The following is a 19,878-nucleotide window of genomic DNA, read 5'->3' on the forward strand; positions in this document are numbered from 1 at the left end:
AGCGGACAGGTGAGACAGAGGAAGGGTAAGGGGGGAGGGGGAAGCTACCTGCCCGGTAGTCAAGGGGCCGGTAGCGGGACGGAGGGGGGGTTAGGCAGCAGGCGGGGGGTTGGCAGCATGGCGCGAGGAAGTTGGCGCAACGAAGCAAGAACAGATAGCTCGTCATCGGAGTCCGGTGAGCCTTGTACACGTCGGGAGGCGCCCCATTTCGCCAGAGGGTACAGACGTTCGGAAGCGGTGGACAGGAGCGGTAGGCGCAGCGGCCATGGGACTTTGGTTTGCGCTTCGCAGCAGGCGTTACCATGTTCACCGGCTTCCTCCACAGATGAGAGGCGGGCCTCACGTACCGAAAGGCAGGGCGAGCGGGCCGCAGCCTCCAGGGCGTCCTATGGCTACAGCATGCGACCCCGTGGTGTCTCCCGTAATAGGGACAGGGTACGACACGCGGTGGCAAGTCCGGAAAGGAGCCAACTGGGACCGAGTCACCCGTCTTTCCCCTCGGCAGGGCCGGAGGACGAATTGGAGGGTGAGTCCCAATGTGATAGAGTGTGGGGTGATTCGTCGCCCAATAATGTGAATAATTTTATGGTAGCGCTGAGAGCGCTGGTGAACGAGTTTGACAAAGGTAAAGGTATGGTGACGAGTGTTAACCCGGGGAGACGAGACTCGCCCGTGGTTGGTGATGTGGCTCACGCTGCCGGGTGCTCGCCAGTGGTGGCGACCGGAAAAGGCGAAGAGTCGGTAAAAGATGGTCTGCGTTTTTCAGACTCTTTATTTTGTGGCGTGGCCCCGCTGGGGGTGGGCCTCGCGGAGGACACAATTGAAAAAATTAAAAGTGGAGTATACGTGGACATTTGGTCGCTCCTATCGGTGGAGCATGTGTCGGTGGATAAGGACCGCTTCACTGAACGGGACAAGAAGCCCAAAATAGCCAAAACATTTAGCAATTGGCTACAAGCCATGTTGACCCTGGCTCACGTCATATGCCAGTACCAGCCGGGTAAAGGCCCGGAGCTACTGGTATATATTAACACTATTCATAGTGCTTACAAGCTGCACGGAGGTGCGGCATGGTGGCGCTATGGCGAAGATTTTCGTCGAAGGATTTCGGGAACGAGTAACGTGAGTTGGGCGACAAAAGCGACGGATGCTTGGATCCAGTTGATCCTGGCACAAAAGCCGGCGAAGCCCCTTTTTCAGAGCAATAGTACGGTAACTGGTGGGCAGCAGGCACCCGTTCCACATAAGCCCTCGGGTTCCTGCTGGGCATTTAATGAGGGTAACTGTCGGTTTCTTGCAGCATGTAAGTTCCGGCACGAGTGCTCCTTTTGCGGCGGTGCGCACGCAGCGGTACAATGTTTTCGGAGACAAAAGCAAAACTTGCCCGGGGGCAACACCAGTGAACGCGCTGTTCCTGGAGGAGTGGTTAGGCAAGTACCACAGGAGACGGGAAGCAAACCTTCTTAAAGAAGGTTTTAACACGGGTTTCGTCATTCCGCATCAACCGGGTTCGGCGTTAACGCTTAGCCGCAATTTAAAATCGGCGTATGATAATAAAGAGATGGTGATGGAGAAGCTGCTAAAGGAGGTAGAACTGGGTCGGATGGCAGGGCCTTTTCAGGAACCGCCATTTGAGAACTTACGTGTTTCACCTTTGGGCTTGGTACCAAAGAAGGAACCGGGTAAGTTCCGGCTTATCCATCACCTATCCTACCCGACGGGCGAGTCAGTCAACGACGGGATTTCCAAGGAGCAAACAGCTGTATCGTATACTTCTTTCGATAGGGCTGTCTGCCTAGTACGGCAGGCCGGAAAGGGGGCTCTGTTGGCAAAAGCCGATATCGAGTCCGCTTTTCGACTATTACCGGTGCATCCAGATTGTTTCCACTTGTTGGGCTGCCGTTTGGACGGCTTATATTTTGTGGATATGTGCTTACCGATGGGGTGTTCCATCTCTTGTTATTACTTTGAAGTGTTCAGTTCATTTCTGGACTGGATGCTTCGATATGAGACGGGCATCCGATCGGTGTTGCATTATCTGGATGATTTCCTTTTCGTCGGGCCATCAGATTCAGAGGTATGCGGGTTGTTATTGGCATCATTTCAGGATCTGATGGGAAAAGCGGGAGTACCGCTGTCACGCGAAAAAACGGTCGGTCCGGTGACATGTCTTACATTTTTAGGCATTGAAATCGATACCATGGCAATGGTATTTCGTTTACCGGACGAGAAAGTAGCGCGGTTTCGGCAAGAGGTTAAGTTGGTTGGCAGTTCTAAGAAAGTTACACTGCACCAGCTCCAAGTAATTATCGGCTTGCTAAATTTTGCGTGTCGGGTCATTCCGATGGGCCGCCCGTTTGCAAGGCGGCTGTCATTGGCGACAGTCGGGATTAAAGAGAAACACCACTTCGTCAGAGTGACAAAGGGTATGAAGGAGGACTTGCACACATGGCAAGTCTTTCTTCAAACGTTTAATGGTCAGGTGATTTGTCAAGCTGCGGAAGTTGCAAACGAGGAGCTGGGACTGATGTCGGATGCATCGGGCTCCTGTGGTTTCGGTGTAATTTTGGAGGACAGTTGGTGCAGTGCACCATGGCCCAGAGAATGGTTCGAAAGACGGTGGGTGAAGAACATAACACTGCTGGAGATTTTTCCGCTAATGGTGGCGGTGGAGATCTGGGGGCCGATTTTGGAAAACAGGAATATCTGCTTCTGGTCGGATAACCAGGCAGTAGTGACAGCGGTGAACAGGCAGACGTCCAGATCTCCCTTGGTTTTGGCAGTTTTACGCCATTTGGTCTTGCGATGCCTGCAGAGTAATATTAAGCTGAAGGCGAGACACGTACCCGGAGTAAACAATAACACGGCTGACGCTCTTTCTCGTTTCCAGATGGAGAGATTCAGGGAACTCCACCCGACAGCGGATGTCAAAAGGGTATGTTGCCCGGCGATCTTATGGGAGATAGTAGAAGAGAGCTCACGACTCTGATTCGCAACTCCGTTGCGGAATCGACGTGGAAGCGATATAATGCAATATGGAAAAGGTGGTTGATGGCAGCAGGGGGACAATTCCCTGAGGGAGCGCGGGCAAGAGCGGTGACGTTAGACATTATAGCGGAGCTGCGGCGTCGGGGTGCATCGGCGAGCTCGGCGCGCAAGCACTTATCGGCCATTGCGTTTTTGTTGCGCCTGCACGGACGGCGCGATGTGACAAAGGAGTTTGTCTTCGGACAGATTCTTAAAGGTTGGAAAAAAGAAGGGTCGTCAAGAGACGACAGGCGGCCGATAACATTTGAGCTGTTAAAGGCGATGCTGAACGTTTTGGGAGCAGTGTGCAAAGATGAAAGCGAGGTGCTGCTCTTTCGGGTGGCGTTTTCGTTAGCGTTTTTCGCGGCATTGAGACTGAGTGAAATAGTGGCTCCCAGCTGTAGGAAGCTGGGGGGGTTGCGTTTCGAGGATGTTCTATGCGGTACAGATGATATAAAGCTATGCATCAAAAAGTCCAAGACTGATGTGTATGGCGCAGGCGAGTGGCTGCGCTTGACGGCGTTGGGGACAGCGGCGTGTCCTGTGGCGTTGCTGAGACAGTTTTTGTCACGGCACAGCGGAAAAGGACAACTATTGGCGCATGCTTCAGGAGCCCCACTGACCAAGTTCCAGTTTGGGGCGGTTATGCGCACATGCTTGAAGCGATTAGGTTTCGAGCCCAGCGAGTTTGGCACGCATTCTTTCAGGATTGGCGCAGCAACGTCAGCGTTTGCTTGCGGATTAAGAGGAGACGAGGTGAAGCGAGTTGGACGCTGGAGGTCGGAGGCGTACAAGTCGTACGTCCGACCAAATTTGAGAGTGTTATAGTTTAAGTTACATTGTGGTGTGCCGTTATGTGTTTATTTTGCAGGTTCGGAGTGGACAGTTTGGGTGGTGGGCCACTCTTTCATTCATTGGGCAGAGAAAAGAGCGGGGACCCGGCCCATTGGCAGAAACCTGGGCCTGAAAGAGGTCCAGGTGAAATGGCACGGGGTAAGAGGTCTTCAATGGGCCAGGCTGCTACAAGAAATATTGTGTGTCAGCAGATGGTCCCAGGGGAAAGTGATACTGGTAGTTCATGCGGGTGGGAATGACTTGGGTCGGGTAAGGGTAGCTGAGTTAGTAACGCTTATGAAGGAGGATATGTTGAGGTTCAAAAAATTTTTTGAGGACACCATTATAGTATGGTCCGATATAGTCGCCAGGAGAGTGTGGAAAGAAGCAAGGGACAGGGAGGCTATTGACAGGGTAAGAAAAAATGTAAATTTTAAGATTTCTAAATTCGTTAAGTCAATAGGAGGGGTTGCCGTGAGGCACTGGGAGCTGGAGAAAAAGGTGCCAGGTATGTGGAGGAAGGATGGTGTCCATTTAAGTGATATAGGTATGGACACATTCCTATCGGGGTTGCAGGACGGGGTGGAGGCGGCTCTGTCGCTGGCATGTGGGGGGCGGATGGCAGCGTAGGCAGGCTGCATCCTTCTTGGCGGTTTAGCGGTATTTCCATGCCAGCTGGAGAATTGAGGGTGCGTACAGGCCGTAACGGGCTTTCTCACGCCTCGAAAGTTTGGTAGCGTTAGGAGTAAGAATAGGCGATAGGCATGGAAAAAAATAAATAGTTGGATTTTATATATTAATAAATAAATAAGCTGTGGCCTTCCCACAAATTTATGCCAGCATAAAGGAAATATGGTTGTTTTAATAAAGAAGTTTTGTTAAGAAGAAGTGGTCCCGTGTTTTATTAAAGGGAGCGTTATAAGGTGGGAAGTCCCCCCAGTCCAGATGGTCCCATATATTAATCCAGTGACTAAGCAGCAACGGAAGTGTGACAATATTGTGTGTGCGGTCGAGCATTATCCTGCTGGACAATATACAGGAAATGTATAACTTATAAGGGTATGCGCCTACGCTGATACAATGGGTGATACAATCGCGCAAGATTTGTGCGTTTTGAGATGTACAAATCTGAACCACATTCTTCTGAATGGAGTCATACACATGAGCGATGCGATGCAGGAAACAAATCACGACGTGTTCTATCTGGCATCGCAGCGTCCATTGTTTTCAATGGGGCCCGCGGAAGCAATGGGGGAGAAAAGGGATCGTGGAGTTTCTCCCATTCTCTGCCGCGGCACCATATCGCACTCACCTGTGAAGTTAGCCTAACTTAGTTGTGACTTTGGACAGTATCGTGTCACCCATTACACTGTGCGGCACATGACCTGTAGATAGAGACTGGCCTACTGTAAGCAATAATGCATTGCAGTACAAAAGTACTGCAATGCAACGTCATAGCAATCAAAGCTTTTATGGTTCAAGTCCCCCACAGTGACATGAAAGAAAAAGAAAAATAGTGCAAAAAAAAGGACATAAAAATAAAATAAACTCTTTTTGCGCAGTTTCCCGTTTCTCTTTTAAAAAAAATGAAACCGACATTTTTGGTATCCGTAACGACCTGTACAGTGAATTGAACGCACTATTCATCTTGCACAGCAGAAACGTAAATATAAACCCTAAAAAAAGCAGAGGCAAAATGCTCATTTTGTTCATATTGCCTCCCAAAATAACGCCAAGTCAGCGGAAAAATAAAAAGTTATGTCTTTGGAGAAATTGGAGATGAAAATACCCCAAAAATCATCACGCCTTTATGGCCAAAATAGGTGGAGCGATCAGCTGGGAGGGCTGGACCATCTACTAGCAGCTTATTAGGCTCCAAAGTCCACCCCTCCCAACCCCTCAGTCGTGGATGAAGCAGTAGGCGTCATCCATGTAGCGCTGCCAAGTCTCACATGTGCGCCGCGAGGTCTTCAGCTGGCGCATGCACAGATGAACTGTCTCTTTTGGGGGAACATTCCCGTTACTTGTTGCTCATGCAGCGGTTGTGACCTCACGGCGTTCACAAGTGCAAAATAACGCAGCATGTCCTATTTTGAGGCAATTCCACTGCAAGAACTGCTCATTCTTTGCTACGGAAGTCTGAAAAAAATTGCATCGCACTCGCATGCCGTGCGGTTTACATGAGTGCAATGCGTTTTTCCCATTTTAGCTATTGGAGCAACACGTGTAAAAACGCACGTGCAGTGATGCGAATAGCGCATTTTGAACATGGGAACGTTTAGCCGAAACCTCGATAACGCAGGTTTACAACTGCGATTTTTTCTGCCCTATATCGCACTGGCCCGTGTAAATACAGTGTAAAGCACGCGGTGCGGAGCGCGGTGCGTAAGGGTATATTCAGCAAACCTGAGAACCCCGGCAGTTTTGGCGCAGATGTGAAATGTGTTTTTTGGTCACATGGTTTTTACAGGTAAAAGTACACGCGGTCTTTGATGTGGTTCTCAGCCGCACCCTGACTGCGACACGTGAAAACGCTTTACGGACGCTTTTACTCCCACGCATTTATAGTGACGTATTTTTAGGGACGTTTTTCTGGGTGATTTTTTTCCATAAACCCTGCGGCCGGATTTTAGCGGTAGATCAACAGTGAAGTGTGGAGCGCCATAAACACTACAGGGATCCTTTGTGGGGGGGAGGGCTCTCCTTTAGTCGGGCGTTTTTTGGGTCAGTGGCTATTTTTGTAATCGCAACATCCTGCGGGTTTGGCGTTACTGCAGGTCGCCGCATCGTATGTGGTGCGGACATGTCAGCGCTGGGACAGGAAGAACAGACGGGCTCATTAATCTAATCTATCTAGAAGACAAACTGGCCTTGTTGCCCATAGCAACCAATCAGAGCGCAGCTGTCATTTTACTAGAGCAATTTCAGAAATCAGAGCTGTGCTGTGATTGGTTGCTATGGGCAACAAGGCCAAATTTTCGTTCAGACAGTTTTGACAAATGAAGGCCAGAGAAGGGTGGTAGCGCCCTGGTTTGAGAGGCCTGCGGCCGGTCCTGTCCGCCTGTGAGGGTGTGTGTATGTGTGGTCGTCTGTGGTCACAGGGGTTTCCATAGAATTCCTGTGAGGTCACAGCGGTCTGCAGTTCTAGAAGCAGATAGAACCCGTCCACACAGGCAGTTCCTGCAGCAGCGGCACTACAACAGTCACCGGAGCTCTGCTGCCTCTGCTACACCCCATAACTTCTCCTCAACCGTTGGCTGCGTACATCATCCCTGTCCGAGAGGAGCTTCTGGGCGCTCTAGGTGGACGTCACGTGGATATACCCGCTGCTGCTCGCTGTTAGCAGCCTACATCATCCCTGTCCGAGAGGAGCTTCTGGGCGCTCCAGGTGGACGTTACGTGGATATAACCGCTGCTGCTCGCTGTTAGCAGCCTACATCATCCCTGTCCGAGAGGAGCTTCTGGGCACTCCAGGTGGACGTTACGTGGATATAACCGCTGCTGCTCGCTGTTAGCAGCCTACATCATCCCTGTCCGAGAGGAGCTTCTGGATGCTCTAGGTGGACGTTACGTGGATATAACCGCTGCTGCTCGCTGTTAGCTGCCCACATCATCCCTGTCCGAGAGGAGCTTCTGGGCGCTCCAGGTGGACGTTACGTGGATATAACCGCTGCTGCTCGCTGTTAGCAGCCTTCATCATCCCTGTCCAAGAGGAGCTTCTGGACGCTCTAGATAGACGTTACGTGGATATAACCGCTGCTGCTCGCTGTTAGCAGCCTACATAATCCCTGTCCGAGAGGAGCTTCTGGACACTCCAGGTGGATGTTACGTGGATATAACCGCTGCTGCTCACTGTTAGCAGCCTACATCATCCCTGTCCGAGAGGAACTTCTGGCCGCTCTGGGTGGACGTTACATGGATATAACCGCTGCTGCTCGCTGTTAGCAGCCTACATCATCCCTGTCCGAGAGGAGCTTCTGGGCACTCCAGGTGGACGTTACATGGATATAACCGCTGTTGCTCGCTGTTAGCAGCCTACATCATTCCTGTCCTAGAGGAGCTTCTGGGCCTTCTAGGTGGACGTTATGTGGATATAACTGCTGTTGCTCGCTGTTAGCAGCCTACATCATCCCTGTCCGGAGGAGCTTCTGGCCGCTCACAGATAAGTGTCACATCTCTCTACACTAATTGTGTTTCCATGTTTATATACTGAGGCGGTGATTGTTAGATATCATGGGAACCCTTTTATATGAGGGGATTGTATTCCCAGCCGCTCGCGGAGGGCTAACTCACACGGGTACATCCGGGCGCCGATGCGCCCGTCTTCCTGCATGAAGAAGATGGCACTGCAGGTGCGGACGACTCTCCGCAGCGCTGGAAGAAAGAACACATGACCGGCAATGGAGCCGCTTATGTGTTCTTTCTCTGCACCTGCAGTGCGCCCGTGCAGGAAGCGGGCACATCGGCGCCTGGATGCGCCCATGTGACTAAGCCCTAAAGAACTTCTAATAGACAAGTAATTCCTTTATACTGCATTTGCATTTTTTTTGTGTATTTTTGATGCGCTTTGCTGCTAAACTGCAGCAAAAATAATTTAAATTTTTTTAACCCCTAAAGGACCACTTTTTGGGGATTTTACCCTGTATGGTGATTTTACTGCCCTATTTTTTTGTTTGTTTTCTTTAGCTACCAAAATTGTATTTTTGTTGCATTTTTCTTTCTATGACATACCTGGCTATTTTTTTAATATCTTTTTTTCCGTTTTTTAATTTTTTATTGAGGGTAATAAGCTAAAATGCTGTTTAAAATTAGTATATTTACACTAACATAAAGTAGGGGAATGGGTCCCTCATTTTCGTTTGGCCGTATAGATATATAATTTGTATGGTTTTGGATTACAGGGCGTAAATGGCAACGATTTTGGCTGGCATCTGTGTTGGGATCTTTGTTTAATATATATATATAATTCTGTATTTATTCTTTTTAACATCAAACACCTCCTGGGGGGTCATTTATATTGCCTCTTTTTTTTCTATTTCACACTTTTCCACTATAGCTGAAGCATCCATATGAGACCCAGTTGGGCGTTTTCCCACCACGAATTACGCATGCATGAGTGATATGCGGAGAATGGAGACAATTAAAGTATATGGGCTTCCATTGCTCCATACACACCTGCGTGTGGGCACTGCCTATCGAAGCTTGTTTGGGCTGCGTATCAATACGCTGTCCATACACAATACATTGCATACAGGCAGCGTTTCCATACACATCCCTGCAGACTGCGCATGTGCGTGACTACAGATTCCCAGGCATGCGCAGTGCTGTACGCAGCCCATAAACGGTCTCTGCTAGAGGAGTGTATTGGCTATATATGTGTACATCACTGCGGGAGACCCGGAGTGTTTTATATATACACCCGTGGACATGAGCCTGTACAGGGGAGACATCCCCCTATAGTGACAATAGTGTAGAGGAATGGATGAAAAATGGATGGAGCGCCCCCGGGGAAGAGTTAATGGGATAAATGGAAGTTGGACTGCTTGATCTTGGGTGTTTTGCCAAAAAAACCTCAGTTTTTTAAAATTAAGTCAAGATTGACAGGGGGTGCCGGCAGTTGTACCTAATTGGCTGAGCTGCATCCTTGCATGCAGGTCCTGGCAGCCCACTAATGTGAAGCTGTAGGTGGAACAGCTTAGCTTGTAAGTGGGCCTGCAGCTTTTTACATTAATGTACCCTGCAGCAGGTGCGCATTGGACCCTCTGAAAGGGCGTTTCCCGACGCCCGTTCAGAACACAGCACCCCACTTTGTGTTAAAGAGCAGAGCGGGGTCCATGCGCACTGCGCTACGTGAACGTCCATTCTCCGCTGGAGCGTTAGAAGACACCACACTGCTCTGTGTAGAAGAGCAGAGCGGGGTTGGCATGACAAACGTCTCAGTGCCCTGAAACGCAGCCATTCGGCAGCAGGGAGGACAGCAGTGGGTGGTGCGGGGAGACTCATCTGACAGCGTGCGGGCACAGCAGGAGCACAGAAGGGACACGGCAGCGCCATCCTGCACTGCCTCTGATTGCAACTGCTGACAATGCATCAGGACAGCAGGGAACCTACAGGGACGGCAGACCAGAAGGACGACAGTTCGGAGGCTACAGCTGCGGACACGGGGTGCAGCCAGTAAGCACACCTGCTCACTTGTATTGCTTACAGCTCCCACAAATGCCGTTTCAGAGCTTCCAGGACCTTACAGTATTGACCCTATAAGGAGCTAGGGGTGTGAGAGGGGCTTTCCTCCTGTCAAACCCCTAGCTTCCGGTGGCGTCAAGATACACTAATACCGTATATACCACTAGGTCAACCTGCCACTCGGGATTCAGGGACAGCTGAGTGTAAATGTAAGGGCGCCCACCCACTGGCGATTTTTTTTTCTTTGCGTTTTGCGTTTTTTCTCAAGAGCAATTAGAATTGAATGTACTCCTGTCCACTGGCGTTTTTTTTTGCGTTGCGTTGCGATTTTTAACATAGGAACTGTCAGTTGCATATGTGTCCTTATTTTTCTCCTAATGCACCCATGAAAGTCAATGGAAATTAATGGAAAAGCCGCGGAAACGCGGCGAAAACGCGGCAAAAAACGTGCGGAAAACGCCGCGAAAACGCTGCGTTTTTCACACACGAAAATCGCAAACGCCAGTGGGTGGGCGCCCTAATGGTGATCTTATTACTTGTCACCCAGCTTTCCAGGAGCCCTGAATGCCATGTTTGACTAGTTATAGCGATATATGTGGCATAAATGTTTGCATGAGGGCTTATTCACACGGGCGTGTATCGGCTGGGTTTTCACGCCCCGGCCGATATATGCTGCCCCTCTGATGCATTGGCTTACGATGCATCAGTGCAAAGGAGCGTATTTTCGCCTGCACAGATTCCTATGAGCGCCTATGCTAGCTGGAGAAGTGAGGGAGTTTAGCAGCGTGACTGCTAAACTCTCTCCTCCTTTTCTTCTCCCCTCCGCCCCTTGCTGTATTTTGCAGTGGGCGGGGCAGAGCTAAGCTCTGCCCGCTGCACCCCTCCCATTGCTGGCTGTGGACAAGAGGCAGGGAGGGGGTGGGAGCTTATCTCCACCCCCGCCCCACTCCTATTGCAAACAGCCGGAGGGGAGGAGTGAAGAGAGAGTAGGTGGGCCGGCGAGGGGGGAGGAATGTTTCCCAGGACCCAAGGCATTGCTGCCTTGGTGTATATGTGCTGGGCCCCTTGCTGTTCAGGCATTTTTACAACGCCGTATAACTGTGCAGTTGGCATTCAGGATCCTGGAAGAGATGAGTGACAATGTAATGATGATCCCATTAGTTGTCACTCAACTTTTCAGAAACCCTGTATGTCATGATTCATTATGGTGAGGTATGGAGTATACATTACAGCACAACTAGGCACCAATAGGCTGTACCTATGGGCGGCTCTCCTCCCCTTCTATGGAGCGGACACCTGTGTGATAAGGAGGGGATGAGAGCCGCCCGTACCTACAGCTGATTGGTGGAGGCTGGAGAGCAGCAGCAGTCCCCCCAGGCGCTCACTAATCAGCAGTTCATAAGTTGGTATTGGCGGCTGCTATGGAGGGATGTGCGATCCCTATCACACAGCTGTCAGCTCCATAGAAGGGGGGAAAGAAAGCCGCCTGTAGGAACAGCTGCTCCCCCGCCTCCACCAATCAGCTGTTAGTACAGGCGTCTCTCCTCCCCTGTATCTATGGATTAGTTTAATAAATAAATGGCATAAATATTAGTATATTCATGTATTAATACCTTTCCTCCACATGAGGTAAGGGTACGTCACGGCTGCGGGGTACGTCATGGCTGTGGTAGGGGTACGTTCTGCAGCTGGACGTACCCTTACGTCATAGGGATAGCACGAGATCGTAAGACATCTCGCGGTATCCGGCAGCGGGAGCCAGCTGTCACAGATTTTTTTGTTTTTCGCGACGCGTGTGGTAAAAAACAATAAAAAGGTGCCCGCACTGCGATTGGCTATGTGTGGCAAAAAAACAAACAAGGTGCCCGCAGTGCGACTGGCTGTGTGTGGCGAAAAAAAAAAAGATGCCTGCAGTGCGATTGGCTGTGTGTGGCAAAAAACAAAAAAAAGATGCCCACATTGCGATTGACTGTGTGCGGAGAAAACAAAGTGTGATTGTCTGTGTGTGGCAAAATAACAAAAAAAAAAGAGATGCCCGCGGTGCGATTGACTGTGTGTGGCAAATAAAAAATGTGCCCGCGGTGCAATTGGCCGTGTGTGGCAAAAAACTAAAAAAGGTGCCCGCAGTGCGATTGGCTGTGTGTGCCAAAAAACAAAAAAAGATGCCCACATTGCGATTGACTGTGTGTGAAGAAAACAAAGTATGTTTGTCTGTGTGTGGAAAAAAAAAAAAGGTGCCCGCAGTGCGATTGGCTGTGTGTGGCAAATACAAAATGTGCCCGCGGTGCGATTGGCTGTGTGTGGCAAGAAATAGAAAAAAATAGATTCCTGCAGTGTAATTGCTTATGTGTGGCAAAAAGGTGCCTGCGCGACGATTGGCAGTGTGAGGCAAAAAAAGGTGCCCGCAGTGCGATTGGCTGTGTGTGGCAAAACAACAAAAAAAGGTGCCTGCAGTGCAACTGGCTGTGTGTAGCAAAAAAAAAAAAAGATGCCCGCAGTGAGATTGGCTGTGTGTGGCAAAAAAGCAAAAAAATGTGCCCGCAGTGCGACTGGCTGTGTGTGGCGAAAAAAAAAAGAAATGCCTGCAGTGCGATTGGCTGTGTGTGGCAAAAAACAACAAAAAAAAAAAAGATGCCCACATTGCGATTGACTGTGTGTAGAGAAAACAAAGTATGATTGTCTGTGTGTGGCAAAAAAAAAAAAGGTGCCCGCAGTGCGATTGGCTGTGTGTAGCAAATAAAATATTTGCCCGCGATGCGATTGGCCGTGTGTGGCAAGAATTAGAAAAAAATAGATTCCTGCAGTGCAATTGGTTGTGTGGGGCAAAAAGGTGCCTGCGGTACGATTGGCAGTGTGAGGCAAAAAAAAAGGTGCCCGCAGTGCGATTGGCCGTGTGTGGCAAAAAAACAAAAAAAGGTGCCCGCAGTGCGACTGGCTGTGTGTGGCGAAAAAAAAAAAGAAATGCCTGCAATGCAATTGGCTGTCTGTGGCAAAAAACAAAAAAAAGATGCCCACATTGCGATTGACTGTGTGTTGAGAAAGCAAAGTATGATTGTCTGTGTGTGGCAAAAAAAAAAAAGGTGCCCGCAGTGCGATTGGCTGTGTGTAGCAAATAAAATATGTGCCCGCGATGCGATTGGCCGTGTGTGGCAAGAATTAGAAAAAAATAGATTCCTGCAGTGCAATTGGTTGTGTGGGGCAAAAAGGTGCCTGCGGTACGATTGGCAGTGTGAGGCAAAAAAAAAGGTGCCCGCAGTGCGATTGGCTGTGTGTGGCAAAAAAACAAAAAAAGGTGCCCGCAGTGCAACTGGCTGTGTGTGGAAAAAAAAATGTGCCCGCGGTGCGATTGGCCGTGTGTGGCAAAAAACAAAAAAAGGGCCCGCAGTGCGATTGGCTGTGTGTGGCAAATAAAAAATGTGCCCGCGGTGTGATTGGCCGTGTGTGGCAAAAAACAAAAAAGGGTGCCCGCAGTGCGATTGGCTGTGTGTGGCAAAAAACAAAAAAAGGTACCCACATTGCGATTGACTGTGTGTGAAGAAATCAAAGTATGATTGTCTGTGTGTGGCAAAAAACAAAAATAAAGAGATGCCCGCAGTGCGATTGGCTGTGTGTGGCAAATAAAAAATGTGCCCGCGGTGCGATTGGCCGTGTGTGGCAAGAATTAGAAAAAAATAGATTCCTGCAGTGCAATTGGTTGTGTGTGGCAAAAAGGTGCCTGCGGTACGATTGGCAGTGTGAGGCAAAAAAAAAGGAGCCCGCAGTGCGATTGGCTGTGTGTGGCAAAAAAACAATAAAAGGTGCCCGCAGTGCAACTGGCTGTGTGTGGCAAAAAAAAGAGGGATGCACGCAGTGCGATTGGCTGTGTGTGGCAAAAAAACAAAAAATGGTGCCTGCAGTGCAACTGGCTGTGTGTGGCGAGAAAAAAAATATGCCTGCAGTGCGATTGGCTATGTGTGGCAAAAAACAAAAAGAGATGCCCGCAGTGCGATTGGCTGTGTGTGGCAAAAAAAACAAAAAAAGGTGCCCGCAGTGCGATTGGCTGTGTGTGAAGAAAACAAAGCATGATTGTCTGTGTGTGGCAAAAAAACAAAAATAAAGAGATGCCCGCAGTGCGATTGGCTGTGTGTGGCAAAAAAAAATGTGCCCGCGGTGCGATTGGCCGTGTGTGGCAAAAAAACAAAAAAAGGTGCCCGCAGTGCGACTGGCTGTGTGTGGCGAAAAAAAAAAGAAATGCCTGCAATGCAATTGGCTGTCTGTGGCAAAAAACAAAAAAAAGATGCCCACATTGCGATTGACTGTGTGTTGAGAAAGCAAAGTATGATTGTCTGTGTGTGGCAAAAAAAAAAAGGTGCCCGCAGTGCGATTGGCTGTGTGTAGCAAATAAAATATGTGCCCGCGATGCGATTGGCCGTGTGTGGCAAGAATTAGAAAAAAATAGATTCCTGCAGTGCAATTGGTTGTGTGGGGCAAAAAGGTGCCTGCGGTACGATTGGCAGTGTGAGGCAAAAAAAAAGGTGCCCGCAGTGCGATTGGCTGTGTGTGGCAAAAAAACAAAAAAAGGTGCCCGCAGTGCAACTGGCTGTGTGTGGAAAAAAAAATGTGCCCGCGGTGCGATTGGCCGTGTGTGGCAAAAAACAAAAAAAAGTGCCCGCAGTGCGATTGGCTGTATGTGTCAAATAAAAAATGTACCCGCGGTGTGATTGGCCGTGTGTGGCAAAAAACAAAAAAGGGTGCCCGCAGTGCGATTGGCTGTGTGTGGCAAAAAACAAAAAAAGGTGCCCACATTGCGATTGACTGTGTGTGAAGAAATCAAAGTAAGATTGTCTGTGTGTGGCAAAAAACAAAAATAAAGAGATGCCCGCAGTGCGATTGGCTGTGTGTGGCAAATAAAAAATGTGCCCGCGGTGCGATTGGCCGTGTGTGGCAAGAATTAGAAAAAAATAGATTCCTGCAGTGCAATTGGTTGTGTGTGGCAAAAAGGTGCCTGCGGTACGATTGGCAGTGTGAGGCAAAAAAAAAGGAGCCCGCAGTGCGATTGGCTATGTGTGGCAAAAAAACAATAAAAGGTGCCCGCAGTGCGATTGGCTGTGTGTGAAGAAAACAAAGCATGATTGTCTGTGTCTGGCAAAAAAACAAAAATAAAGAGATGCCCGCAGTGCGATTGGCTGTGTGTGGCAAAAAAAAATGTGCCCGCGGTGCGATTGGCCGTGTGTGGCAAAAAAACAAAAAAAGGTGCCCGCAGTGCGACTGGCTGTGTGTGGCGAAAAAAAAAAAGAAATGCCTGCAATGCAATTGGCTGTCTGTGGCAAAAAACAAAAAAAAGATGCCCACATTGCGATTGACTGTGTGTTGAGAAAGCAAAGTATGATTGTCTGTGTGTGGCAAATAAAAAAAGGTGCCCGCAGTGCGATTGGCTGTGTGTGGCAAATAAAAAATGTGCCCGCGGTGCGATTGGCCGTGTGTGGCAAGAATTAGAGAAAAATAGATTCCTGCAGTGCAATTGGTTGTGTGTGGCAAAATGGTGCCTGCGGTACGATTGGCAGTGTGAGGCAAAAAAAAGGTGCCCGCAGTGCGATTGGCTGTGTGTGGCAAAAAAACAAAAAAAGGTGCCCGCAGTGCGACTGGCTGTGTGTGGCAAAAAAAAGATGCCCGCAGTGCGACTGGCTGTGTGTGGCGAAAAAAAAAAGAGATGCCCGCAGTGCGATTGGCTGTGTGTGGCAAAAAAACCAAAAAAAGGTGCCCACAGTGCGACTGGCTGTGTGTGGCGAAAAAAAAAGAGAAATGCCTGCAGTGCGATTGGCTGTGCGTGGCAAAAAACAAAAAAAAGATGCCCACATTGCGATTCACTGTGTGTGGAGAAAGCAAAGTGTGATTGCCTGTGTTTGCAAAAAAAGGTGCCCGCAGTGCGACTGGCTGTGTGTGGCGAAAAAAAAATGAGATGCCCGCAGTGCGATTGGCTGTGTGTGGCAAAAAAAAACAAAAAAAGGTGCCCGCAGTGCAATTGGCTGTGTGTGGCAAAAAAAATGTGCCCGCGGTGCGATTGGCCGTGTGTGGTAAAAAACTAAAAAAGGTGCCCGCAGTGCGATTGGCTGTGTGTGGCAAAAAGCAAAAAAAGGTGCCCACATTGTGATTGACTGTGTGTGAAGAAAACAAAGTATGATTGTCTGTGTGTGGCAAAAAAAAAAGGTGCCCGCAGTGCGATGGGCTGTGTGTGGCAAAAAGCAAAAAAAGGTGCCCACATTGTGATTGACTGTGTGTGAAGAAAAAAAAGTATGATTGTCTGTGTGTGGCAAAAAAAAAAAGGTGCCCGCAGTGCGATTGGCTGTGTGTGGCAAATAAAAAATGTGCCCGCGGTGCGATTGGCCGTGTGTGGCAAGAATTAGAGAAAAATAGATTCCTGCAGTGCAATTGGTTGTGTGTGGCAAAAAGGTGCCTGCGGTACGATTGGCAGTGTGAGGCAAAAAAAAAGGTGCCCGCAGTGCGATTGGCTGTGTGTGGCAAAAAAACAAAAAAAGGTGCCCGCAGTGCGACTGGCTGTGTGTGGCAAAAAAAAGATGCCCGCAGTGCGATTGGCTGTGTGTGGCAAAAAATACAAAAAAGGTGCCCGCAGTGCGATTGGCTGTGTGTGGCGGAAAAAAAAAGAAATGCCTGCACTGCAATTGGCTGTGTGTGGCAAAAAACAAAAAAAGATGCCCACATTGCGATTGACTGTGTGTTGAGAAAGCAAAGTGTGATTGTCTGTGTGTGGCAAAAAAAACAAAAAAAGGTGCCCGCAGTGCGACTGGCTGTGTGTTGCAAAAAAAAAAGAGATGCCCGCGGTGTGATTGGCTGTGTGTGGCAAACAAAACAAAAAAAGGTGCCCGCAGTGCGACTGGCTGTGTGTGGCGAGAAAAAAAAAAAGATGCCTGCAGTGCGATTTGCTGTGTGTGGCAAAAAAACAAAAAAAGGTGCCCGCAGTGCGACTGGCTGTGTGTGGCAGAAAAAAAAAGAAATGCCTGCAGTGCGATTGGCTGTGTGTGGCAAAAAACAAAAAAAAAGATGCCCACATTGCGATTGACTGTGTGTGGAGAAAGCAAAGTGTGATTGTCTGTGTGTGGCAAAAAACTAAAAAAGGTGCCCGCAGTGCGATTGTCTGTGTGTGGCAAAAAAAAAAGGTGCCCGCAGTGCGATTGGCTGTGTGTGGCAAATACAAAATGTGCCCGCGGTGCGATTGGCTGTGTGTGGCAAGAAATAGAAAAAAATAGATTCCTGCAGTGTAATTGCTTATGTGTGGCAAAAAGGTGCCTGCGCGACGATTGGCAGTGTGAGGCAAAAAAAGGTGCCCGCAGTGCGATTGGCTGTGTGTGGCAAAACAACAAAAAAAGGTGCCTGCAGTGCAACTGGCTGTGTGTAGCAAAAAAAAAAAAAGATGCCCGCAGTGAGATTGGCTGTGTGTGGCAAAAAAGCAAAAAAATGTGCCCGCAGTGCGACTGGCTGTGTGTGGCGAAAAAAAAAAGAAATGCCTGCAGTGCGATTGGCTGTGTGTGGCAAAAAACAACAAAAAAAAAAAGATGCCCACATTGCGATTGACTGTGTGTAGAGAAAACAAAGTATGATTGTCTGTGTGTGGCAAAAAAAAAAAAGGTGCCCGCAGTGCGATTGGCTGTGTGTAGCAAATAAAATATTTGCCCGCGATGCGATTGGCCGTGTGTGGCAAGAATTAGAAAAAAATAGATTCCTGCAGTGCAATTGGTTGTGTGGGGCAAAAAGGTGCCTGCGGTACGATTGGCAGTGTGAGGCAAAAAAAAAGGTGCCCGCAGTGCGATTGGCTGTGTGTGGCAAAAAAACAAAAAAAGGTGCCCGCAGTGCAACTGGCTGTGTGTGGAAAAAAAAATGTGCCCGCGGTGCGATTGGCCGTGTGTCGCAAAAAACAAAAAAAGTGCCCGCAGTGCGATTGGCTGTGTGTGGCAAATAAAAAATGTGCCCGCGGTGTGATTGGCCGTGTGTGGCAAAAAACAAAAAAGGGTGCCCGCAGTGCGATTGGCTGTGAGTGGCAAAAAACAAAAAAAGGTACCCACATTGCGATTGACTGTGTGTGAAGAAATCAAAGTATGATTGTCTGTGTGTGGCAAAAAACAAAAATAAAGAGATGCCCGCAGTGCGATTGGCTGTGTGTGGCAAATAAAAAATGTGCCCGTGGTGCGATTGGCCGTGTGTGGCAAGAATTAGAAAAAAATAGATTCCTGCAGTGCAATTGGTTGTGTGTGGCAAAAAGGTGCCTGCGGTACGATTGGCAGTGTGAGGCAAAAAAAAAGGAGCCCGCAGTGCGATTGGCTGTGTGTGGCAAAAAAACAATAAAAGGTGCCCACAGTGCAACTGGCTGTGTGTGGCAAAAAAAAGAGGGATGCACGCAGTGCGATTGGCTGTGTGTGGCAAAAAACCAAAAAAAGGTGCCTGCAGTGCAACTGGCTGTGTGTGGCGAGAAAAAAAATATGCCTGCAGTGCGATTGGCTGTGTGTGGCAAAAAACAAAAAGAGATGCCCGCAGTGCGATTGGCTGTGTGTGGCAAAAAAAAACAAAAAAAGGTGCCCGCAGTGCGATTGGCTGTGTGTGAAGAAAACAAAGCATGATTGTCTGTGTGTGGCAAAAAAACAAAAATAAAGAGATGCCCGCAGTGCGATTGGCTGTGTGTGGAAAAAAAAAATGTGCCCGCGGTGCGATTGGCCGTGTGTGGCAAAAAAACAAAAAAAGGTGCCCGCAGTGCGACTGGCTGTGTGTGGCGAAAAAAAAAAAGAAATGCCTGCAATGCAATTGGCTGTCTGTGGCAAAAAACAAAAAAAAGATGCCCACATTGCGATTGACTGTGTGTTGAGAAAGCAAAGTATGATTGTCTGTGTGTGGCAAAAAAAAAAAAGGTGCCCGCAGTGCGATTGGCTGTGTGTAGCAAATAAAATATGTGCCCGCGATGCGATTGGCCGTGTGTGGCAAGAATTAGAAAAAAATAGATTCCTGCAGTGCAATTGGTTGTGTGGGGCAAAAAGGTGCCTGCGGTACGATTGGCAGTGTGAGGCAAAAAAAAAGGTGCCCGCAGTGCGATTGGCTGTGTGTGGCAAAAAAACAAAAAAAGGTGCCCGCAGTGCAACTGGCTGTGTGTGGAAAAAAAAATGTGCCCGCGGTGCGATTGGCCGTGTGTGGCAAAAAACAAAAAAAGTGCCCGCAGTGCGATTGGCTGTGTGTGGCAAATAAAAAATGTGCCCGCGGTGTGATTGGCCGTGTGTGGCAAAAAACAAAAAAGGGTGCCCGCAGTGCGATTGGCTGTGTGTGGCAAAAAACAAAAAAAGGTACCCACATTGCGATTGACTGTGTGTGAAGAAATCAAAGTATGATTGTCTGTGTGTGGCAAAAAACAAAAATAAAGAGATGCCCGCAGTGCGATTGGCTGTGTGTGGCAAATAAAAAATGTGCCCGCGGTGCGATTGGCCGTGTGTGGCAAGAATTAGAAAAAAATAGATTCCTGCAGTGCAATTGGTTGTGTGTGGCAAAAAGGTGCCTGCGGTACGATTGGCAGTGTGAGGCAAAAAAAAAGGAGCCCGCAGTGCGATTGGCTGTGTGTGGCAAAAAAACAATAAAAGGTGCCCGCAGTGCAACTGGCTGTGTGTGGCAAAAAAAAGAGGGATGCACGCAGTGCGATTGGCTGTGTGTGGCAAAAAAACAAAAAATGGTGCCTGCAGTGCAACTGGCTGTGTGTGGCGAGAAAAAAAATATGCCTGCAGTGCGATTGGCTATGTGTGGCAAAAAACAAAAAGAGATGCCCGCAGTGCGATTGGCTGTGTGTGGCAAAAAAACCAAAAAAAG

This window comes from Eleutherodactylus coqui, chromosome 11 (genome assembly GCF_035609145.1).
Source record: "Eleutherodactylus coqui strain aEleCoq1 chromosome 11, aEleCoq1.hap1, whole genome shotgun sequence".
Lineage (NCBI taxonomy): Eukaryota > Metazoa > Chordata > Amphibia > Anura > Eleutherodactylidae > Eleutherodactylus > Eleutherodactylus coqui.